Genomic DNA, 26,276 nt, shown 5'->3' with positions numbered 1-26,276 from the left:
AGCTGTAACTCTGTGAGATGATTTCACAGAACACAAAGAAGTTTCTCAGAAAGCTTCTTTCTCTTTGTTATCGGAGGATATTCCCTTTGGTCCCATAGTCTTCAAAGGGATCCGAAATATCTGTTCTCAGATTCCACCGAAATAAGGCTAGCCAAGAGATCCACGAAATACAGATGTAACACAGTGAGATGAATTAACAGAACACTAACCAGTTTCTCAGAAAGGTTCTTTCCAGATTCGACCTGAGGATATTTCCTTTTTCACCACAGCCCTCTATGGGCTTCCAAATATCACTTTGCCAATTCCACAAGAACTGTCTTAGCGAAAGGCTTCTTGAGGGGAAAGCTGTAACTCTGTGAGATGATTTCACAGAACACAAAGAAGTTTCTCAGAAAGCTTCTTTCTCTTTGTTATCGGAGGATATTTCCTTTGGCCCTATAGTCTTCAAAGGAATCCGAAATATCTGCTCTCAGATTCCACAGAAATAAGGCTAGCAAAGAGATCCACGAAATACAGATGTGACTCTGTGAGATGAATTAACAGAACACTAAGCAGTTTCTCAGAAAGCTTCTTTCCAGATTTCATCTGAGGATATTTCCTTTTTCACCATAGTCCTCTATGGGCTTCCAAATATCACTTTGAAAATTCCACAAGAACTGTCTTAGCGAAAGGCTTCTTGAAGGGAAAGCTGTAACTCTGTGAGATGATTTGACAGAACACAAAGAAGTTTCTAAGAAAGCTTCTTTCTCTTTGTTATCGGAGGATATTTCCTTTGGCCCTATACTCTTCAAAGGGATCCGAAATATCTGTTCTCAGATTCCACAGAAATAAGGCTAGCAAAGAGATCCACGAAATACAGATGTAACTCTGTGATATGAATTAACAGAAAACTAAGCAGTTTATCAGAAAGCTTCTTTCCAGATTTCATCTGAGGATATTTCCTTTCTCACCATAGTCCTCTAAGGGCTTCCAAATATCACTTTGCCAATTACACAAGAACTGTCTTAGCGAAACGCTTCTTGAAGGAAAGTTGTAACTCTGTGAGATGATTTGACAGAACACAAAGAAGTTTCTCAGAAAGCTTCTTTCTCTTTGTTATCGGAGGATATTTCCTTTGGCCCTATAATCTTCAAAGTGATCCGAAATATCTGTTCTCAGATTCCACAGAAATAAGGCTAGCAAAGAGGTCCACGAAATACAGATGTAACACTGTGAGATGAATTAACAGAACACTAAGCAGTTTCTCAGAAAGCTTCTTTCCAGATTCGATCTGAGGATATTTCCTTTTACAGCATAGCCCTCTTTGGGCTTCTAAATATCAATTTGCCAATTCCACAAGAACTGTCTTAGCGAAAGGCTTCTTGAGGGGAAAGCTGTAACTCTGTGGGATGATTTCACAGAACACAAAGAAGTTTCTCAGAAAGCTTCTTTCTTTTTGTTATCGGAGGAAATTTCCTTTGGCCCTAGAGTCATCATAGGGATCAGATATATCTGTTCTCAAATTCCACAGAAATAAGGCTAGCAAAGAGATCCACGAAATACAGATGTAACCCTGTGAGATGAATTAAGAGAACACTAAGCAGTTTCTCAGAAAGCTTCTTTCCAGATTTCATCTGAGGATATTTCCTTTTTCACCATGGGCCTCTATGGGCTTCCAAATATCCCTTTGCCAATTCCACAAGAACTGTCTTAGCGAAAGGCTTCTTGAGTGGAACGCTGTAACTCTGTGAGATGATTTCACAGAACACAAAGAAGTTTCTCAGAAAGCTTCTTTCTCTTTGTTATCGGGGGATATTTCCTTTGGCCGTTTAGTCTTCTAAGGGATCCGAAATATCTGTTCTCAGATTCCACAGAAATAAGGCTAGCAAAGAGATCCACGAAATACAGATGTAACTTTGTGAGTGGAAGTCACACATCACAGAGCAGTTTCTCAGAAAGCTTCTTTCCAGATTTCATCTGAGGATATTTCCTTTTTCACCATAGCCCTCTATGGGCTTCTAAATATCACTTTCCCAATTCCACAAGAACTGTCTTAGCGAAAGGCTTCTTGAGGGAAAAGCTGTAACTCTGTGAGATGATTTCACAGAACACGAAGAAGTTTCTCAGAAAGCTTCTTTCTCTTTTTTATGGGAGGATATTTCCTTTGGCCCTATAGTCTTCAAAGGGATCCGAAATATCTGTTCTCAGATTCCACAGAAATAAGGCTAGCAAAGAGATCCACGAAATACAGATGTAACTCTGTGAGTGGAAGTCACACATCACAGAGCAGTTTCTCAGAAAGCTTCTTTCCAGATTTCATCTGAGGATATTTCCTTTTTCACCATAGCCCTCTATGGGTTTCTAAATATCACTTTGCCAATTCCACAAGAACTGTCTTAGCGAAAGGCTTCTTGAGGGGAAAGCTGTAACTCTGTGAGATGATTTCACAGATCACAAAGAAGTTTCTCAGAAAACTTCTTTCTCTTTGTTATCGGAGGATATTTCCTTTGGCCCTATAGTCTTCAAAGGAATCCGAAATATCTGTTCTCAGATTCCACAGAAATAAGGCTAGCAAAGAGATCCACGAAACACAGATGTAACTCTGTGAATGAATGTCACACATCAGAGAGCAGTTTCTCAGAAAGCATCTTTCCAGATTTCATCTGAGGATATTTCCTTTTTCACCGTAGCCCTCTATGGGCTTCCAAATATCCGTTTGCCAATTCCACAAGAACTGTCTTAGCGAAAGGCTTCTTGAGGGGAAAGCTGTAACTCTGTGAGATGATTTCACAGAACACAAAGAAGTTTCTCAGAAAGCTTCTTTCTCTTTGTTATCGGAGGATATTCCCTTTGGTCCTATAGTCTTCAAAGGGATCCGAAATATCTGTTCTCAGATTCCACAGAAATGAGGCTAGCAAAGAGATCCACGAAATACCGATGTAACACTGTGAGATGAATTAACAGAACACTAACCAGTTTCTCAGAAAGCTTCTTTCCAGATTCGATCTGAGGATATTTCCTTTTCACCATAGGCCTCTATGGGCTTCCAAATATCCCTTTTCCAATTCCACAAGAACTGTCTTAGCGAAAGGCTTCTTGAGGGGAAAGCTGTAACTCTGTGAGATGATTTCACAGAACACAAAGAAGTTTCTCAGAAAGCTTCTTTCTCTTTGTTATCGGAGGATATTCCCTTTGGTCCCATAGTCTTCAAAGGGATCCGAAATATCTGTTCTCAGATTCCACCGAAATAAGGCTAGCCAAGAGATCCACGAAATACAGATGTAACACTGTGAGATGAATTAACAGAACACTAACCAGTTTCTCAGAAAGGTTCTTTCCAGATTCGACCTGAGGATATTTCCTTTTTCATCATAGCCCTCTATGGGCTTCCAAATATCACTTTCCCAATTCCACAAGAACTGTCTTAGCGAAAGGCTTCTTGAGGGGAAAGCTGTAACTCTGTGAGATGATTTCACAGAACACAAAGAAGTTTCTCAGAAAGCTTCTTTCTCTTTGTTATCGGAGGATATTTCCTTTGGCCCTGTAGTCTTCAAAGGGATCCGAATTATCTGTTCTCAGATTCCACAGAAATAAGGCTAGCAAAGAGATCCACGAAATACAGATGTGACTCTGTGAGATGAATTAACAGAACACTAAGCAGTTTCTCAGAAAGCTTCTTTCCAGATTTCATCTGAGGATATTTCCTTTTTCACCATAGTCCTCTATGGGCTCCCAAATATCACTTTGAAAATTCCACAAGAACTGTCTTAGCGAAAGGCTTCTTGAAGGGAAAGCTGTAACTCTGTGAGATGATTTGACAGAACACAAAGAAGTTTCTCAGAAAGCTTCTTTCTCTTTGTTATCAGAGGATATTTCCTTTGACCCTATAGTCTTCAAAGTTATCCGAAATATCTGTTCTCAGATTCCACAGAAATAAGGCTAGCAAAGAGATCCACGAAATACAGATGTAACTCTGTGAGTGGAAGTCACACATCACAGAGCAGTTTCTCAGAAAGCTTCTTTCCAGATTTCATCTGAGGATATTTCCTTTTTCACCAAAGCCCTCTATGGGTTTCTAAATATCACTTTGCCAATTCCACAAGAACTCTCTTAGCGAAAGGCTTCTTGAGGGGAAAGCTGTAACTCTGTGAGATGATTTCACAGATCACAAAGAAGTTTCTCAGAAAACTTCTTTCTCTTTGTTATCGGAGGATATTTCCTTTGGCCCTATAGTATTCAAAGGAATCCGAAATATCTGTTCTCATATTCCACAGAAATAAGGCTAGCAAAGAGATCCACGAAACACAGATGTAACTCTGTGAATGAATGTCACACATCAGAGAGCAGTTTCTCAGAAAGCTTCTTTGCAGATTTCATCTGAGGATATTTCCTTTTTCACCGTAGCCCTCTATGGGCTTCCAAATATCCCTTTGCCAATTCCACAAGAACTGTCTTAGCGAAAGGCTTCTTGAGGGGAAAGCTGTAACTCTGTGAGATGATTTCACAGAACACAAAGAAGTTTCTCAGAAAGCTTCTTTCTCTTTGTTATCGGAGGATATTCCCTTTGGTCCTATAGTCTTCAAAGGGATCCGAAATATCTGTTCTCAGATTCCACAGAAATGAGGCTAGCAAAGAGATCCACGAAATACCGATGTAACACTGTGAGATGAATTAACAGAACACTAACCAGTTTCTCAGAAAGCTTCTTTCCAGATTCGATCTGAGGATATTTCCTTTTCACCATAGGCCTCTATGGGCTTCCAAATATCCCTTTGCCAATTCCACAAGAACTGTCTTAGCGAAAGGCTTCTTGAGGGGAAAGCTGTAACTCTGTGAGATGATTTCACAGAACACAAAGAAGTTTCTCAGAAAGCTTCTTTCTCTTTGTTATCGGAGGATATTCCCTTTGGTCCCATAGTCTTCAAAGGGATCCGAAATATCTGTTCTCAGATTCCACCGAAATAAGGCTAGCCAAGAGACCCACGAAATACAGATGTAACACTGTGAGATGAATTAACAGAACACTAACCAGTTTCTCAGAAAGGTTCTTTCCAGATTCGACCTGAGGATATTTCCTTTTTCACCATAGCCCTCTATGGGCTTCCAAATATCACTTTGCCAATTCCACAAGAACTGTCTTAGCGAAAGGCTTCTTGAGGGGAAAGCTGAAACTCTGTGAGATGATTTCACAGAACACAAAGAAGTTTCTCAGAAAGCTTCTTTCTCTTTGTTATCGGAGGATATTTCCTTTGGCCCTGTAGTCTTCAAAGGGATCCGAAATATCTGTTCTCAGATTCCACAGAAATAAGGCTAGCAAAGAGGTCCACGAAATACAGATGTGACTCTGTGAGATGAATTAACAGAACACTAAGCAGTTTCTCAGAAAGCTTCTTTCCAGATTTCATCTGAGGATATTTCCTTTTTCACCATAGTCCTCTATGGGCTTCCAAATATCACTTTGAAAATTCCACAAGAACTGTCTTAGCGAAAGGCTTCTTGAAGGGAAAGCTGTAACTCTGTGAGATGATTTCACAGAACACAAAGAAGTTTCTCAGAAAGCTTCTTTCTCTTTGTTATCGGAGGATATTTCCTTTGGCCCTATAGTCTTCAAAGGGATCCGAAATATCTGTTCTCAGATTCCACAGAAATAAGGCTAGCAAAGAGATCCACGAAATACAGATGTAACTCTGTCAGTGGAAGTGACACATCACAGAGCAGTTTCTCAGAAAGCTTCTTTCCAGATTTCATCTGAGGATATTTCCTTTTTCACCATAGCCCACTACGGGCTTCCAAATATCCCTTTGCCAATTCCACAAGAACTGTCTTAGCGAAAGGCTTCTTGAGGGGAAAGCTGTAAGTCTGTGAGATGATTTCACAGAACACAAAGAAGTTTCTCAGAAAGCTTCTTTCTCTTTGTTATCGGAGGATATTTCCTTTGGCCCTATAGTATTCAAAGGAATCCGAAATATCTGTTCTCAGATTCCACAGAAATAAGGCTAGCAAAGAGATCCACGAAACACAGATGTAACTCTGTGAATGAATGTCACACATCAGAGAGCAGTTTCTCAGAAAGCTTCTTTGCAGATTTCATCTGAGGATATTTCCTTTTTCACCGTAGCCCTCTATGGGCTTCCAAATATCCCTTTGCCAATTCCACAAGAACTGTCTTAGCGAAAGGCTTCTTGAGGGGAAAGCTGTAACTCTGTGAGATGATTTCACAGAACACAAAGAAGTTTCTCAGAAAGCTTCTTTCTCTTTGTTATCGGAGGATATTCCCTTTGTTCCCATAGTCTTCAAAGGGATCCGAAATATCTGTTCTCAGATTCCACCGAAATAAGGCTAGCCAAGAGATCCACGAAATACAGATGTAACACTGTGAGATGAATTAACAGAACACTAACCAGTTTCTCAGAAAGGTTCTTTCCAGATTCGACCTGAGGATATTTCCTTTTCACCACAGCCCTCTATGGGATTCCAAATATCACTTTGCCAATTCCACAAGAACTGTCTTAGCGAAAGGCTTCTTGAGGGGAAAGCTGTAACTCTGTGAGATGATTTCACAGAACACAAAGAAGTTTCTCAGAAAGCTTCTTTCTCTTTGTTATCGGAGGATATTTCCTTTGGCCCTATAGTCTTCAAAGGGATCCGAAATATCTGTTCTCAGATTCCACAGAAATAAGGCTAGCAAAGAGATCCACGAAATACAGATGTGACTCTGTGAGATGAATTAACAGAACACTAAGCAGTTTCTCAGAAAGCTTCTTTCCAGATTTCATCTGAGGATATTTCCTTTTTCACCATAGTCCTCTATGGGCTTCCAAATATCACTTTGAAAATTCCACAAGAACTGTCTTAGCGAAAGGCTTCTTGAAGGGAAAGCTGTAACTCTGTGAGATGATTTGACAGAACACAAAGAAGTTTCTCAGAAAGCTTCTTTCTCTTTGTTATCGGAGGATATTTCCTTTGGCCCTATACTCTTCAAAGGGATCCGAAATATCTGTTCTCAGATTCCACAGAAATAAGACTAGCAAAGAGATCCACGAAATACAGATGTAACTCTGTGAGATGAATTAACAGAACACTAAGCAGTTTATCAGAAAGCTTCTTTCCAGATTTCATCTGAGGATATTTCCTTTTTCACCATAGTCCTCTAAGGGCTTCCAAATATCACTTTGCCAATTACACAAGAACTGTCTTAGCGAAACGCTTCTTGAAGGAAAGTTGTAACTCTGTGAGATGATTTGACAGAACACAAAGAAGTTTCTCAGAAAGCTTCTTTCTCTTTGTTATCGGAGGATATTTCCTTTGGCCCTATAATCTTCAAAGTGATCCGAAATATCTGTTCTCAGATTCCACAGAAATAAGGCTAGCAAAGAGATCCAGGAAATACAGATGTAACTTTGTGAATGAAAGTCACACATCACAGAGCAGTTTCTCAGAAAGCTTCTTTCCAGATTTCATCTGAGGATATTTCCTTTTTCACCATAGGCCTCTATGGGCTTCCAAATATCCCTTTGCCAATTCCACAAGAACTGTCTTAGCGAAAGGCTTCTTGAGGGGAAAGCTGTAACTCTGTGAGATGATTTCACAGAACACAAAGAAGTTTCTCAGAACGCTTCTTTATGTTTGTTATCGGAGGATATTCCCTTTGGTCCTATAATCTTCAAAGGGATGCGAAATATCTGTTCTCAGATTCCACAGAAATAAGGCGAGCCAAGAGATCCACGAAATACCGATGTAATACTGTGAGATGAATTAACAGAACACTAAACAGTTTCTCAGAAAACTTCTTTCCAGATTCGATCTGAGGATATTTCCTTTTCACCATAGGCCTCTATGGGCTTCCAAATATCCCTTTGCCAATTCCACAAGAACTGTCTTAGTGAAAGGCTTCTTGAGGGGAAAGCTGTAACTCTGTGAGATGATTTCACAGAACACAAAGAAGTGTCTCAGAAAGCTTCTTTCTCTTTGTTATCGGAGGATATTCCCTTTGGTCCTATAGTCTTCAAAGGGATCCGAAATATCTGTTCATAGATTCCACAGATATAAGGCTAGCCAAGAGATCCACGAAATACAGATGTAACACTGTGAGATGAATTAACAGAACACTAAGCAGTTTCTCAGAAAGCTTCTTTCCAGATTCGATCTGAGGATATTTCCTTTTTCACCATAGCCCTCTTTGGGCTTCTAAATATCAATTTGCCAATTCCACAAGACCTGTCTTAGCGAAAGGCTTCTTGAGGGGAAAGCTGTAACTCTGTGGGATGATTTCACAGAACACAAAGAAGTTTCTCAGAAAGCTTCTTTCTTTTTGTTATCGGAGGAAATTTCCTTTGGCCCTAGAGTCATCATAGGGATCAGATATATCTGCTCTCAAATTCCACAGAAATAAGGCTAGCAAAGAGATCCACGAAATACAGATGTAACTCTGTGAGATGAATTAACAGAACACTAAGCAGTTTCTCAGAAAGCTTCTTTCCAGATTTCATCTGAGGATATTTCCTTTTTCACCGTAGCCCTCTATGGGCTTCCAAATATCACTTTGCCTATTCCAGAAGAAGTGTCTTAGCGAACGGCTTCTTGAGGGGAAAGCTGTAACTCTGTGAGATGATTTCACAGAACACAAAGAAGTTTCTCAGAAAGCTTCTTTCTCTTTGTTATAGGAGGATATTTCCTTTGGCCCTATAGTCTTCAAAGGGATCCGAAATATCTGTTCTCAGATTCCACAGAAATAAGGCAAGCAAAGAGATCCACGAAATACAGATGTAACTCTGTGAGTGGAAGTCACACATCACAGAGCAGTTTCTCAGAAAGCTTCTTTCCAGATTTCATCTGAGGATATTTCCTTTTTCACCATAGCCCTCTATGGGCTTCTAAATATCACTTTGCCAATTCCACAAGAACTGTCTTAGCGAAAGGCTTCTTGAGGGAAAAGCTGTAACTCTGTGAGATGATTTCACAGAACACAAAGAAGTTTCTCAGAAAGCTTCTTTCTCTTTGTTATCGGAGGATATTTCCTTTGGCCCTATAGTCTTCAAAGGGATCCGAAATATCTGTTCTCAGATTCCACAGAAATAAGGCTAGCAAAGAGATCCACGAAATACAGATGTAACTCTGTGAGTGGAAGTCACACATCACAGAGCAGTTTCTCAGAAAGCTTCTTTCCAGATTTCATCTGAGGATATTTCCTTTTTCACGATAGCCCTCTATGGGTTTCTAAATATCACTTTGCCAATTCCACAAGAACTGTCTTAGCGAAAGGCTTCTTGAGGGGAAAGCTGTAACTCTGTGAGATGATTTCACAGAACACAAAGAAGTTTCTCAGAAAGCATCTTTCTCTTTGTTATCGGAGGATATTTCCTTTGGCCCTATAGTCTTCAAAGGAATCCGAAATATCTGTTCTCAGATTCCACAGAAATAAGGCTAGCAAAGAGATCCACGAAATACAGATGTAACTCTGTGAATGAATGTCACACATCATAGAGCAGTTTCTCAGAAAGCTTCTTTCCAGATTTCATCTGAGGATATTTCCTTTTTCACCATAGGCCTCTATGAGCTCCCAAATATCCCTTTGCCAATTCCACAAGAACTGTCTTAGCGAAAGGCTTCTTGAGGGGATATCTGTATCTCCGTGAGATGATTTCACAGAACACAAAGAAGTTTCTTAGTAAGCTTCTTTCTCTTTGTTATCGGAGGATATTTCCTTTGGCCCAATAGTCTTCAAAGGGATCCGAAATATCTGTTCTCAGATTCCACAGAAATAAGGCTAGCAAAGAGATCCACGAAATACAGATGTAACTCTGTGAGATGAATTAACAGAACACTAACCAGTTTCTCAGAAAGCTTCTTTCCAGATTCCATCTGAGGATATTTCCTTTTTCACCATGGGCCTCTATGGGCTTCCAAATATCCCTTTGCCAATTCCACAAGAACTGTCTTAGCGAAAGGCTTCTTGAGTGGAACGCTGTAACTCTGTGAGATGATTTCACAGAACACAAAGAAGTTTCTCAGAAAGCTTCTTTCCCTTTGTTATCGGGGGATATTTCCTTTGGCCGTTTAGTCTTCAAAGGGATCCGAAATATCTGTTCTCAGATTCCACAGAAATAAGGCTAGCAAAGAGATCCACGAAATACACACGTAACTCTGTGAGTGGAAGTCACACATCACAGAGCAGTTTCTCAGAAAGCTTCTTTCCAGATTTCATCTGAGGATATTTCCTTTTTCACCATAGCCCTCTATGGGCTTCTAAATATCACTTTCCCAATTCCACAAGAACTGTCTTAGCGAAAGGCTTCTTGAGGGAAAAGCTGTAACTCTGTGAGATGATTTCACAGAACACAAAGAAGTTTCTCAGAAAGCTTCTTTCTCTTTTTTATGGGAGGATATTTCCTTTGGCCCTATAGTCTTCAAAGGGATCCGAAATATCTGTTCTCAGATTCCACAGAAATAAGGCTAGCAAAGAGATCCACGAAATACAGATGTAACTCTGTGAGTGGAAGTCACACATCAGAGAGCAGTTTCTCAGAAAGCTTCTTTCCAGATTTCATCTGAGGATATTTCCTTTTTCACCATAGCCCTCTATGGGTTTCTAAATATCACTTTGCCAATTCCACAAGAACTGTCTTAGCGAAAGGCTTCTTGAGGGGAAAGCTGTAACTCTGTGAGATGATTTCACAGATCACAAAGAAGTTTCTCAGAAAACTTCTTTCTCTTTGTTATCGGAGGATATTTCCTTTGGCCCTATAGTCTTCAAAGGAATCCGAAATATCTGTTCTCAGATTCCACAGAAATAAGGCTAGCAAAGAGATCCACGAAACACAGATGTAACTCTGTGAATGAATGTCACACATCAGAGAGCAGTTTCTCAGAAAGCTTCTTTCCAGATTTCATCTGAGGATATTTCCTTTTTCACCGTAGCCCTCTATGGGCTTCCAAATATCCCTTTGCCAATTCCACAAGAACTGTCTTAGCGAAAGGCTTCTTGAGGGGAAAGCTGTAACTCTGTGAGATGATTTCACAGAACACAAAGAAGTTTCTCAGAAAGCTTCTTTCTCTTTGTTATCGGAGGATATTCCCTTTGGTCCTATAGTCTTCAAAGGGATCCGAAATATCTGTTCTCAGATTCCACAGAAATGAGGCTAGCAAAGAGATCCACGAAATACCGATGTAACACTGTGAGATGAATTAACAGAACACTAACCAGTTTCTCAGAAAGGTTCTTTCCAGATTCGACCTGAGGATATTTCCTTTTTCACCATAGCCCTCTATGGGCTTCCAAATATCACATTGCCAATTCCACAAGAACTGTCTTAGCGAAAGGCTTCTTGAGGGGAAAGCTGTAACTCTGTGAGATGATTTCACAGAACACAAAGAAGTTTCTCAGAAAGCTTCTTTCAATTTGTTATCGGAGGATATTTCCTTTGGCCCTATAGTCTTCAAAGGGATCCGAAATATCTGTTCTCAGATTCCACAGAAATAAGGCTAGCAAAGAGATCCACGAAATACAGATGTGACTCTGTGAGATGAATTAACAGAACACTAAGCAGTTTCTCAGAAAGCTTCTTTCCAGATTTCATCTGAGGATATTTCCTTTTTCACCATAGTCCTCTATGGGCTTCCAAATATCACTTTGAAAATTCCACAAGAACTGTCTTAGCGAAAGGATTCTTGAAGGGAAAGCTGTAACTCTGTGAGATGATTTGACAGAACACAAAGAAGTTTCTCAGAAAGCTTCTTTCTCTTTGTTATCGGAGGATATTTCCTTTGGCCCTATACTCTTCAAAGGGATCCGAAATATCTGTTCTCAGATTCCACAGAAATAAGGCTAGCAAAGAGATCCACGAAATACAGATGTAACTCTGTGAGATGAATTAACAGAACACTAAGCAGTTTATCAGAAAGCTTCTTTCCAGATTTCATCTGAGGATATTTCCTTTTTCACCATAGTCCTCTAAGTGCTTCCAAATATCACTTTGCCAATTACACAAGAACTGTCTTAGCGAAACGCTTCTTGAAGGAAAGTTGTAACTCTGTGAGATGATTTGACAGAACACAAAGAAGTTTCTCAGAAAGCTTCTTTCTCTTTGTTATCGGAGGATATTTCCTTTGGCCCTATAATCTTCAAAGTTATCCGAAATATCTGTTCTCAGATTCCACAGAAATAAGGCTAGCAAAGAGATCGAGGAAATACAGATGTAACTCTGTGAATGAAAGTCACACATCACAGAGCAGTTTCTCAGAAAGCTTCTTTCCAGATTTCATCTGAGGATATTTCCTTTTTCACCATAGCCCTCTATGGGCTTCCAAATATCCCATTGCCAATTCCACAAGAACTGTCTTAGCGAAAGGCTTCTTGAGGGGAAAGCTGTAACTCTGTGAGATGATTTCACAGAACACAAAGAAGTTTCTCAGAACGCTTCTTTATCTTTGTTATCGGAGGATATTCCCTTTGGTCCTATAATCTTCAAAGGGATGCGAAATATCTGTTCTCAGATTCCACAGAAATAAGGCGAGCCAAGAGATCCACGAAATACCGATGTAATACTGTGAGATGAATTAACAGAACACTAAACAGTTTCTCAGAAAACTTCTTTCCAGATTCGATCTGAGGATATTTCCTTTTCACCATAGGCCTCTATGGGCTTCCAAATATCCCTTTGCCAATTCCACAAGAACTGTCTTAGCGAAAGGCTTCTTGAGGGGAAAGCTGTAACTCTGTGAGATGATTTCACAGAACACAAAGAAGTGTCTCAGAAAGCTTCTTTCTCTTTTTTATGGGAGAATATTTCCTTTGGCCCTATAGTCTTCAAAGGGATCAGAAATATCTGTTCTCAGATTCCACAGAAATAAGGCTAGCAAAGAGATCCACGAAATACAGATGTAACTCTGTGAGTGTAAGTCACACATCACAGAGCAGTTTCTCAGAAAGCTTCTTTCCAGATTTCATCTGAGGATATTTCCTATTTCACCATAGCCCTCTATGGGTTTCTAAATATCACTTTGCCAATTCCACAAGAACTGTCTTAGGGAAAGGCTTCTTGAGGGGAAAGCTGTAACTCTGTGAGATGATTTCACAGATCCCAAAGAAGTTTCTCAGAAAACTTCTTTCTCTTTGTTATCGGAGGATATTTCCTTTGGCCCTATAGTCTTCAAAGGAATCCGAAATATCTGTTCTCAGATTCCACAGAAATAAGGCTAGCAAAGAGATCCACGAAACACAGATGTAACTCTGTGAATGAATGTCACACATCAGAGAGCAGTTTCTCAGAAAGCTTCTTTCCAGATTTCATCTGAGGATATTTCCTTTTTCACCGTAGCCCTCTATGGGCTTCCAAATATCCCTTTGCCAATTCCACAAGAACTGTCTTAGTGAAAGGCTTCTTGAGGGGAAAGCTGTAACTCTGTGAGATGATTTCACAGAACACAAAGAAGTTTCTCAGAAAGCTTCTTTCTCTTTGTTATCGGAGGATATTCCCTTTGGTCCTATAGTCTTCAAAGGGATCCGAAATATCTGTTCTCAGATTCCACAGAAATGAGGCTAGCTAAGAGATCCACGAAATACCGATGTAACACTGTGAGATGAATTAACAGAACACTAACCAGTTTCTCAGAAAGCTTCTTTCCAGATTCGATCTGAGGATATTTCCTTTTCACCATAGGCCTCTATGGGCTTCCAAATATCCCTTTGCCAATTCCACAAGAACTGTCTTAGCGAAAGGCTTCTTGAGGGGAAAGCTGTAACTCTGTGAGATGATTTCACAGAACACAAAGAAGTTTCTCAGAAAGCTTCTTTCTCTTTGTTATCGGAGGATATTCCCTTTGGTCCCATAGTCTTCAAAGGGATCCGAAATATCTGTTCTCAGATTCCACCGAAATAAGGCTAGCCAAGAGATCCACGAAATACAGATGTAACACTGTGAGATGAATTAACAGAACACTAACCAGTTTCTCAGAAAGGTTCTTTCCAGATTCGACCTGAGGATATTTCCTTTTTCACCATAGCCCTCTATGGGCTTCCAAATATCACTTTGCCTATTCCACAAGAACTGTCTTAGCGAAAGGCTTCTTGAGGGGAAAGCTGTAACTCTGTGAGATGATTTCACAGAACACAAAGAAGTTTCTCAGAAAGTTTCTTTCTCTTTGTTATCGGAGGATATTTCCTTTGGCCTTATAGTCTTCAAAGGGATCCGAAATATCTGTTCTCAGATTCCACAGAAATAAGGCTAGCAAAGAGATCCACGAAATACAGATGTGACTCTGTGAGATGAATTAACAGAACACTAAGCAGTTTCTCAGAAAGCTTCTTTCCAGATTTCATCTGAGGATATTTCCTTTTTCACCATAGTCCTCTATGGGCTTCCAAATATCACTTTGAAAATTCCACAAGAACTGTCTTAGCGAAAGGCTTCTTGAAGGGAAAGCTGTAACTCTGTGAGATGATTTGACAGAACACAAAGAAGTTTCTCAGAAAGCTTCTTTCTCTTTGTTATCGGAGGATATTTCCTTTGGCCCTATACTCTTCAAAGGGATCCGAAATATCTGTTCTCAGATTCCACAGAAATAAGGCTAGCAAAGAGATCCACGAAATACAGATGTAACTCTGTGAGATGAATTAACAGAACACTAAGCAGTTTAGAAGAAAGCTTCTTTCCAGATTTCATCTGAGGATATTTCCTTTTTCACCACAGTCCTCTAAGTGCTTCCAAATATCACTTTGCCAATTACACAAGAACTGTCTTAGCGAAACGCTTCTTGTAGGAAAGTTGTAACTCTGTGAGATGATTTCACAGAACACAAAGAAGTTTCTCAGAACCCTTCTTTATCTTTGTTATCGGAGGATATTCCCTTTGGTCCTATAATCTTCAAAGGGATGCGAAATATCTGTTCTCAGATTCCACAGAAATAAGGCGAGCCAAGAGATCCACGAAATACCGATGTAATACTGTGAGATGAATTAACAGAACACTAAACAGTTTCTCAGAAAACTTCTTTCCAGATTCGATCTGAGGATATTTCCTTTTCACCATAGGCCTCTATGGGCTTCCAAATATCCCTTTGCCAATTCCACAAGAACTGTCTTAGTGAAAGGCTTCTTGAGGGGAAAGCTGTAACTCTGTGAGATGATTTCACAGAACACAAAGAAGTGTCTCAGAAAGCTTCTTTCTCTTTGTTATCGGAGGATATTCCCTTTGGTCCTATAGTCTTCAAAGGGATCCGAAATATCTGTTCATAGATTCCACAGATATAAGGCTAGCCAAGAGATCCACGAAATACAGATGTAACACTGTGAGATGAATTAACAGAACACTAAGCAGTTTCTCAGAAAGCTTCTTTCCAGATTCGATCTGAGGATATTTCCTTTTTCAGCATAGCCCTCTTTGGGCTTCTAAATATCAATTTGCCAATTCCACAAGAACTGTCTTAGCGAAAGGCTTCTTGAGGGGAAAGCTGTAACTCTGTGGGATGATTTCACAGAACACAAAGAAGTTTCTCAGAAAGCTTCTTTCTTTTTGTTATCGGAGGAAATTTCCTTTGGCCCTAGAGTCATCATAGGGATCAGATATATCTGTTCTCAAATTCCACAGAAATAAGGCTAGCAAAGAGATCCACGAAATACAGATGTAACCCTGTGAGATGAATTAAGAGAACACTAAGCAGTTTCTCAGAAAGCTTCTTTCCAGATTTCATCTTAGGATATTTCCTTTTTCACCGTAGCCCTCTATGGGCTTCCAAATATCACTTTGCCTATTCCAGAAGAAGTGTCTTAGCGAACGGCTTCTTGAGGGGAAAGCTGTAACTCTGTGAGATGATTTCACAGAACACAAAGAAGTTTCTCAGAAAGCTTCTTTCTCTTTGTTATCGGAGGATATTTCCTTTGGCCCTATAGTCTTCAAAGGGATCCGAAATATCTGTTCTCAGATTCCACAGAAATAAGGCTAGCAAAGAGATCCACGAAATACAGATTTAACTCTGTGAGTGGAAGTCACACATCACAGAGCAGTTTCTCATAAAGCTTCTTTCCAGATTTCATCTGAGGATATTTCCTTTTTCACCATAGCCCTCTAACGGCTTCTAAATATCACTTTGCCCATTCCACAAGAACTGTCTTAGCGAAAGGCTTCTTGAGGGAAAAGCTGTAACTCTGTGAGATGATTTCACAGAACACAAAGAAGTTTCTCAGAAAGCTTCTTTCTCTTTGTTATCGGAGGATATTTCCTTTGGCCCTATAGTCTTCAAAGGGATCCGAAATATCTGTTCTCAGATTCCACAGAAATAAGGCTAGCAAAGAGATCCACGAAATACAGATGTAACTCTGTGAGTGGAAGTCACACATCACAGAGCAGTTTCTCAGAAAGCTTCTTTCCAGATTTCATCTGACGATATTTCCTTTTTCACGATAGCCCTCTATGGGTTTCTAAATATCACTTTGCCAATTCCACAAGAACTGTCTTAGCGAAAGGCTTCTTGAGGGGAAAGCTGTAACTCTGTGAGATGATTTCACAGAACACAAAGAAGTTTCTCAGAAAGCTTCTTTCTCTTTGTTATCGGAGGATATTTCCTTTGGCCCTATAGTCTTCAAAGGAATCCGAAATATCTGTTCTCAGAATCCACAGAAATAAGGCTAGCAAAGAGATCAAGGAAATACAGATGTAACTCTGTGAATGAATGTCACACATCATAGAGCAGTTTCTCAGAAAGCTTCTTTCCAGATTTCATCTGAGGATATTTCCTTTTTCACCGTAGCCCTCTATGGGCTTCCAAATATCCCTTTGCCAATTCCACAAGAACTGTCTTAGCTAAAGGCTTCTTGAGGGGAAAGCTGTAACTCTGTGAGATGATTTCACAGAACACAAAGAAGTTTCCCAGAAAGCTTCTTTATCTTTGTTATCGGAGGATATTCCCTTTGGTCCTATAGTCTTCAAAGGGATCCGAAATATCTGTTCTCAGATTCCACAGAAATGAGGCTAGCAAAGAGATCCACGAAATACCGATGTAACACTGTGAGATGAATTAACAGAACACTAACCAGTTTCTCAGAAAGCTTCTTTCCAGATTCGATCTGAGGATATTTCCTTTTCACCATAGGCCTCTATGGGCTTCCAAATATCCCTTTGCCAATTCCACAAGAACTGTCTTAGCGAAAGGATTCTTCAGGGGAAAGCTGTAACTCTGTGAGATGATTTCACAGAACACAAAGAAGTTTCTCAGAAAGCTTCTTTCTCTTTGTTATCGGAGGATATTCCCTTTGGTCCCATAGTCTTCCAAGGGATCCGAAATATCTGTTCTCAGATTCCACAGAAATAAGGCTAGCCAAGAGATCCACGAAATACAGAAGTAACACTGTGAGATGAATTAACAGAACACTAACCAGTTTCTCAGAAAGGTTCTTTCCAGATTCGACCTGAGGATATTTCCTTTTTCACCATAGCCCTCTATGGGCTTCCAAATATCACTTTGCCAATTCCACAAGAACTGTCTTAGCGAAAGTCTTCTTGAGGGGAAAGCTGTAACTCTGTGAGATGATTTCACAGAACACAAAGAAGTTTCTCAGAAAGCTTCTTTCTCTTTGTTATCGGAGGATATTTCCTTTGGCCCTATAGTCTTCAAAGGGATCCGAAATATCTGTTCTCAGATTCCACAGAAATAAGGCTAGCAAAGAGATCCACGAAATACAGATGTAACTCTGTGAGTGGAAGTCACACATCACAGAGCAGTTTCTCAGAAAGCTTCTTTCCAGATTTCATCTGAGGATATTTACTTTCTCACCATAGCCCTCTATGGGCTTCTAAATATCACTTTGCCAATTCCACAAGAACTGTCTTAGCGAAAGGCTTCTTGAGGGGAAAGCAGTAACTCTGTGGGATGATTTCACAGAACACAGAGAAGTTTCTCAGAAAGCTTCTTTCTTTTTGTTATCGGAGGATATTTCCTTTGGCCCTAGTGTCATCATAGGGATCAGATATATCTGTTCCCAAATTCCACAGAAATAAGGCTACCAAAGAGATCCACGAAATACAGATGTAACTCTGTGAGATGAATTAAGAGAACACTAAGCAGTTTCTCAGAAAGCTTCTTTCCAGATTTCATCTGAGGATATTTACTTTCTCACCATAGCCCTCTATGGGCTTCTAAATATCACTTTGCCAATTCCACAAGAACTGTCTTAGCGAACGGCTTCTTGAGGGGAAAGCTGTAACTCTGTGAGATGATTTCAGAGAACACAAAGAAGTTTCTCAGAAAGCATCTTTCTCTTTGTTATCGGAGTATATTTCCTTTGGCCCTATAGTCTTTAAAGGGATCCGAAATATATGTTCTCAGATTCCACAGAAATAAGGCGAGCAAAGAGATCCACGAAATACAGATGTAACTCTGTGAGATGAATTAACAGAACACTAAGCAATTTCTCAGAAAGCTTCTTTCCAGATTCCATCTGAGGATATTTCCTTTTTCACCATAGGCCTCTAAGGGCACCCAAATATCCCTTTGCCAATTCCACAAGAACTGTCTCAGCGAAAGCCTTCTTGAGGGGAAAGCTGTAACTCTGTGAGATGATTTCACAGAACACAAAGAAGTTTCTCAGAAAGCTTCTTTCTCTTTGTTATCGGAGGATAGTTCCTTTGTCCCTATAGTCTTCAAAGGGATCCGAAATATCTGTTCTCAGATTCCACAGAAATAAGGCTAGCAAAGAGATCCACGAAATACAGATGTAACTCTGTGAGATGAATTAACAGAACAGTAAGCAGTTTCTCAGAAAGCTTCTTTCCAGATTTCATCTGAGGATATTTCCTTTTTCACCATAGGCCTCTATGGGCTCCCAAATATCCCTTTGCCAATTCCACAAGAACTGTCTTAGCGAAAGTCTTCTTGAGTGGAAAGCTGTAACTCTGTGAGATGATTTCACAGAACACAAAGAAGTTTCTCAGAAAGCTTCTTTCTCTTTGTTATCTGAGGATATTTCCTTTGGCCCTATAGTCTTCTAAGGGATCCGAAATATCTGTTCTCAGATTCCACAGAAATAAGGCTAGCAAAGAGATCCACGACATACGGATTTAACTCTGTGAGTGGAAGTCACACATCACAGAGCAGTTTCTCAGAAAGCTTCTTTCCAGATTTCATCTGAGGATATTTCCTTTTTCACCATAGCACTCTATGGGCTTCTAAATATCACTTTGCCAATTCCACAAGAACTGTCTTAGCGAAAGGCTTCTTGAGGTGAAAGCTGTAACTCTGTGAGATGATTTCATAGAACACAAAGAAGTTTCTCAGAAAGCTTCTTTCTCTTTGTTATCGGAGGATATTTCCTTTGGCCCTATAGTCTTCAAAGGGATCCGAAATATCTGTTCTCAGATTCCACAGAAATAAGGCTAGCAAAGAGATCCACGAAATGCAGATGTAACTCTGTGAGATGAATTAACAGAACACTAAGCAGTTTCTCAGAAAGCTTCTTTCCAGATTTCATCTGAGGATATTTCCTTTTTCACCATAGGCCTCTATGGGCTCCCAAATATCCCTTTGCCAATTCCACAAGAACTGTCTTAGCGAAAGGCTTCTTCAGAGGAAAGCTGTAACTCTGTGAGATGATTTCACAGAACACAAAGAAGTCTCTCAGAAAGCTTCTTTCTCTTTGTTATCGGAGGATATTTCCTTTGGCCCTATAGTCTTCAAAGGGATCCGAAATATCTGTTCTCAGATTCCACAGAAATAAGGCTAGCAAAGAGATCCAGGAAATACAGATGTAACTCTGTGAGTGAAAGTCACACATCACAGAGCAGTTTCTCAGAAAGCTTCTTTCCAGATTTCATCTGAGGATATTTCCTTTTTCACCATAGCCCTCTATGGGCTTCCAAATATCCCTTTGCCAATTCCACAAGAACTCTCTTAGCGAAAGGCTTTTTGAGGGGAAAGCTGTAACTCTGTGAGATGATTTCAAGAACACAAAGAAGTTTCTCAGAAAGCTTCTTTATCTTTGTTATCGGAGGATATTCCCTTTGGTCCTATAGTCTTCAAAGGGATCCGATATATCTGTTCTCAGATTCCACAGAAATAAGGCTAGCCAAGAGATCCACGAAATACAGATGTAACACTGTGAGATGAATTAACAGAACACTAACCAGTTTCTCAGAAAGCTTCTTTCCCGATTCGATCTGAGGATATTTCTTTTTCACCATAGCCTTCTATGGGCTTCCAAATATCCCTTTGCCGATTCCACAAGAACTGTCTTAGCGAAAGTCTTCTTGAGGGGAAAGCTGTAACTCTGTGAGATGATTTCACAGAACACAAAGAAGTTTCTCAGAAAGCTTCTTTCTCTTTGTTATCGGAGGATATTTCCTTTGGTACTATAGTCTTCAAAGGGATCCGAAATATCTGTTCTCAGATTCCAAAGAAATAAGGCTAGCAAAGAGATCCACGAAATACAGATGTAACTCTTTGAGATGAATTAAGAGAACACTAAGCTGTTTCTCAGAAAGCTTCTTTCCAGATTTCATCTGAGGATATTTCCTTTTTCACCATAGCCCTCTATGGGCTTTCAAATATCACTTTTCCAATTCCACAAGAACTGTCTTAGCGAAAGGCTTCTTGAGGGGAAAGCTGTAACTCTGTGAGATGATTTCACAGAACACAAAGAAGTTTTTCAGAAAGCTTCTTTCTCTTTGCTATCGGAGGATATTTCCTTTGGCCCTATAGTCTTCAAAGGGATCCGAAATATCTGTTCTCAGATTCCACATTAATAAGGCTAGCAAAGAGATCCAGGAAATTCAGATGTAACTCTGTGAGAGGAAGTCACACATCGCAGAGCAGTTTCTCAGAAAGCTTCTTTCCAGATTTCATCTGAGGATATTTCCTTTTTCACCATAGCCCTCTATGGGCTTCAACTATCCCTTTGCCAATTCCACAAGAACTGTCTTAGCGAAAGGCTTCTTGAGGAGAAAACTGTAACTCTGTGAGATGATTTCACAGAACACAAAGAAGTTTCTCAGAAAGCTTCTTTCTCTTTGTTATCGGAGGATATTTCCTTTGGCCCTATAGTCTTCAAAGTGATCCGAAATATCTCTTCTCAGATTCCACAGAAATAAGGCTAGCCAAGAGATCCACGAAATACAGATGTAACTCTGTGAGATGAATTAACAGAACACTAAGCGGTTTCTCAGAAAGCTTCTTTCCTGATTTCATCTGAGGATATTTCCTTTTTCACCGTAGCCCTCTAGGGGCTTCCAAATATCCCTTTGCCATTTGCACAAGAACTGTCTTAGCGAAAGGCTTCTTGAGGGGAAAGCTGTAACTCTGTGAGATGATTTCAAGAACACAAAGAAGTTTCTCAGAAACCTTCTTTGTCTTTGTTATCGGAGGATATTCCCCTTGGTCCTATAGTCTTCAAAGGGATCCGAAATATCTGTTCTCAGATTCCACAGAAACAAGGCTAGCCAAGAGATCCACGAAATACAGATGTAACTCTGTGAGATGAATTAACAGAACACTAAGCAGTTTCTCAGAAAGCTTCTTTCCAGATTCCATCTGAGGATATTTCCTTTTTCACCATAGGCCTCTAATGGCTTCCAAATATCCCTTTGCCGACTCCACAAGAACTGTCTTAGCGAAAGGCTTCTTGAGGGGAAAGCTGTAACTCTGTGAGATGATTTCACAGAACACACAAGTTTCTCAGAAAGCTTCTTTCTCTTTGTTATCGGAGGATATTTCCTTTGGCCCTATAGTCTTCAAAGGGATCCGAAATATCTGTTCTCAGATTCCACAGAAATAAGGCTAGCGAAGAGATCCACAAATACAGCTGTAACTCTGTGAGATGAATTAACAGAACACTAAGCAGTTTCTCAGAAAGCTTCTTTCCAGATTTCATCTGAGGATATTTCCTTTTTCACCATAGTCCTCTATGGGCTTCCAAATATCACTTTGAAAATTCCACAAGAACTGTCTTAGCGAAAGGCTTCTTGAAGGGAAAGCTGTAACTCTGTGAGATGATTTGACAGAACACAAAGAAGTTTCTCAGAAAGCTTCTTTCTCTTTGTTATCGGAGGATATTTCCTTTGGTCCTATACTCTTCAAAGGGATCCGAAATATCTGTTCTCAGATTCCACAGAAATAAGGCTAGCAAAGAGATCCACGAAATACAGATGTAACTCTGTGAGATGAATTAACAGAACACTAAGCAGTTTAGAAGAAAGCTTCTTTCCAGATTTCATCTGAGGATATTTCCTTTTTCACCACAGTCCTCTAAGTGCTTCCAAATATCACTTTGCCAATTACACAAGAACTGTCTTAGCGAAACGCTTCTTGTAGGAAAGTTGTAACTCTGTGAGATGATTTCACAGAACACAAAGAAGTTTCTCAGAACCCTTCTTTATCTTTGTTATCGGAGGATATTCCCTTTGGTCCTATAATCTTCAAAGGGATGCGAAATATCTGTTCTCAGATTCCACAGAAATAAGGCGAGCCAAGAGATCCACGAAATACCGATGTAATACTGTGAGATGAATTAACAGAACACTAAACAGTTTCTCAGAAAACTTCTTTCCAGATTCGATCTGAGGATATTTCCTTTTCACCATAGGCCTCTATGGGCTTCCAAATATCCCTTTGCCAATTCCACAAGAACTGTCTTAGTGAAAGGCTTCTTGAGGGGAAAGCTGTAACTCTGTGAGATGATTTCACAGAACACAAAGAAGTGTCTCAGAAAGCTTCTTTCTCTTTGTTATCGGAGGATATTCCCTTTGGTCCTATAGTCTTCAAAGGGATCCGAAATATCTGTTCATAGATTCCACAGATATAAGGCTAGCCAAGAGATCCACGAAATACAGATGTAACACTGTGAGATGAATTAACAGAACACTAAGCAGTTTCTCAGAAAGCTTCTTTCCAGATTCGATCTGAGGATATTTCCTTTTTCAGCATAGCCCTCTTTGGGCTTCTAAATATCAATTTGCCAATTCCACAAGAACTGTCTTAGCGAAAGGCTTCTTGAGGGGAAAGCTGTAACTCTGTGGGATGATTTCACAGAACACAAAGAAGTTTCTCAGAAAGCTTCTTTCTTTTTGTTATCGGAGGAAATTTCCTTTGGCCCTAGAGTCATCATAGGGATCAGATATATCTGTTCTCAAATTCCACAGAAATAAGGCTAGCAAAGAGATCCACGAAATACAGATGTAACCCTGTGAGATGAATTAAGAGAACACTAAGCAGTTTCTCAGAAAGCTTCTTTCCAGATTTCATCTTAGGATATTTCCTTTTTCACCGTAGCCCTCTATGGGCTTCCAAATATCACTTTGCCTATTCCAGAAGAAGTGTCTTAGCGAACGGCTTCTTGAGGGGAAAGCTGTAACTCTGTGAGATGATTTCACAGAACACAAAGAAGTTTCTCAGAAAGCTTCTTTCTCTTTGTTATCGGAGGATATTTCCTTTGGCCCTATAGTCTTCAAAGGGATCCGAAATATCTGTTCTCAGATTCCACAGAAATAAGGCTAGCAAAGAGATCCACGAAATACAGATTTAACTCTGTGAGTGGAAGTCACACATCACAGAGCAGTTTCTCATAAAGCTTCTTTCCAGATTTCATCTGAGGATATTTCCTTTTTCACCATAGCCCTCTAACGGCTTCTAAATATCACTTTGCCCATTCCACAAGAACTGTCTTAGCGAAAGGCTTCTTGAGGGAAAAGCTGTAACTCTGTGAGATGATTTCACAGAACACAAAGAAGTTTCTCAGAAAGCTTCTTTCTCTTTGTTATCGGAGGATATTTCCTTTGGCCCTATAGTCTTCAAAGGATCCGAAATATCTGTTCTCAGATTCCACAGAAATAAGGCTAGCAAAGAGATCCACGAAATACAGATGTAACTCTGTGAGTGGAAGTCACACATCACAGAGCAGTTTCTCAGAAAGCTTCTTTCCAGATTTCATCTGACGATATTTCCTTTTTCACGATAGCCCTCTATGGGTTTCTAAATATCACTTTGCCAATTCCACAAGAACTGTCTTAGCGAAAGGCTTCTTGAGGGGAAAGCTGTAACTCTGTGAGATGATTTCACAGAACACAAAGAAGTTTCTCAGAAAGCTTCTTTCTCTTTGTTATCGGAGGATATTTCCTTTGGCCCTATAGTCTTCAAAGGAATCCGAAATATCTGTTCTCAGAATCCACAGAAATAAGGCTAGCAAAGAGATCAAGGAAATACAGATGTAACTCTGTGAATGAATGTCACACATCATAGAGCAGTTTCTCAGAAAGCTTCTTTCCAGATTTCATCTGAGGATATTTCCTTTTTCACCGTAGCCCTCTATGGGCTTCCAAATATCCCTTTGCCAATTCCACAAGAACTGTCTTAGCTAAAGGCTTCTTGAGGGGAAAGCTGTAACTCTGTGAGATGATTTCACAGAACACAAAGAAGTTTCCCAGAAAGCTTCTTTATCTTTGTTATCGGAGGATATTCCCTTTGGTCCTATAGTCTTCAAAGGGATCCGAAATATCTGTTCTCAGATTCCACAGAAATGAGGCTAGCAAAGAGATCCACGAAATACCGATGTAACACTGTGAGATGAATTAACAGAACACTAACCAGTTTCTCAGAAAGCTTCTTTCCAGATTCGATCTGAGGATATTTCCTTTTCACCCTAGGCCTCTATGGGCTTCCAAATATCCCTTTGCCAATTCCACAAGAACTGTCTTAGCGAAAGGATTCTTCAGGGGAAAGCTGTAACTCTGTGAGATGATTTCACAGAACACAAAGAAGTTTCTCAGAAAGCTTCTTTCTCTTTGTTATCGGAGGATATTCCCTTTGGTCCCATAGTCTTCCAAGGGATCCGAAATATCTGTTCTCAGATTCCACAGAAATAAGGCTAGCCAAGAGATCCACGAAATACAGAAGTAACACTGTGAGATGAATTAACAGAACACTAACCAGTTTCTCAGAAAGGTTCTTTCCAGATTCGACCTGAGGATATTTCCTTTTTCACCATAGCCCTCTATGGGCTTCCAAATATCACTTTGCCAATTCCACAAGAACTGTCTTAGCGAAAGTCTTCTTGAGGGGAAAGCTGTAACTCTGTGAGATGATTTCACAGAACACAAAGAAGTTTCTCAGAAAGCTTCTTTCTCTTTGTTATCGGAGGATATTTCCTTTGGCCCTATAGTCTTCAAAGGGATCCGAAATATCTGTTCTCAGATTCCACAGAAATAAGGCTAGCAAAGAGATCCACGAAATACAGATGTAACTCTGTGAGTGGAAGTCACACATCACAGAGCAGTTTCTCAGAAAGCTTCTTTCCAGATTTCATCTGAGGATATTTACTTTCTCACCATAGCCCTCTATGGGCTTCTAAATATCACTTTGCCAATTCCACAAGAACTGTCTTAGCGAAAGGCTTCTTGAGGGGAAAGCAGTAACTCTGTGGGATGATTTCACAGAACACAGAGAAGTTTCTCAGAAAGCTTCTTTCTTTTTGTTATCGGAGGATATTTCCTTTGGCCCTAGTGTCATCATAGGGATCAGATATATCTGTTCCCAAATTCCACAGAAATAAGGCTACCAAAGAGATCCACGAAATACAGATGTAACTCTGTGAGATGAATTAAGAGAACACTAAGCAGTTTCTCAGAAAGCTTCTTTCCAGATTTCATCTGAGGATATTTACTTTCTCACCATAGCCCTCTATGGGCTTCTAAATATCACTTTGCCAATTCCACAAGAACTGTCTTAGCGAACGGCTTCTTGAGGGGAAAGCTGTAACTCTGTGAGATGATTTCAGAGAACACAAAGAAGTTTCTCAGAAAGCATCTTTCTCTTTGTTATCGGAGTATATTTCCTTTGGCCCTATAGTCTTTAAAGGGATCCGAAATATATGTTCTCAGATTCCACAGAAATAAGGCGAGCAAAGAGATCCACGAAATACAGATGTAACTCTGTGAGATGAATTAACAGAACACTAAGCAATTTCTCAGAAAGCTTCTTTCCAGATTCCATCTGAGGATATTTCCTTTTTCACCATAGGCCTCTAAGGGCACCCAAATATCCCTTTGCCAATTCCACAAGAACTGTCTCAGCGAAAGCCTTCTTGAGGGGAAAGCTGTAACTCTGTGAGATGATTTCACAGAACACAAAGAAGTTTCTCAGAAAGCTTCTTTCTCTTTGTTATCGGAGGATAGTTCCTTTGTCCCTATAGTCTTCAAAGGGATGCGAAATATCTGTTCTCAGATTCCACAGAAATAAGGCTAGCAAAGAGATCCACGAAATACAGATGTAACTCTGTGAGATGAATTAACAGAACAGTAAGCAGTTTCTCAGAAAGCTTCTTT

Source organism: Macaca mulatta, chromosome 17 (genome assembly GCF_049350105.2).
Source record: "Macaca mulatta isolate MMU2019108-1 chromosome 17, T2T-MMU8v2.0, whole genome shotgun sequence".
In the NCBI taxonomy this organism is placed as follows: domain Eukaryota; kingdom Metazoa; phylum Chordata; class Mammalia; order Primates; family Cercopithecidae; genus Macaca; species Macaca mulatta.
Note: the sequence above shows the minus strand (reverse complement) of the source record.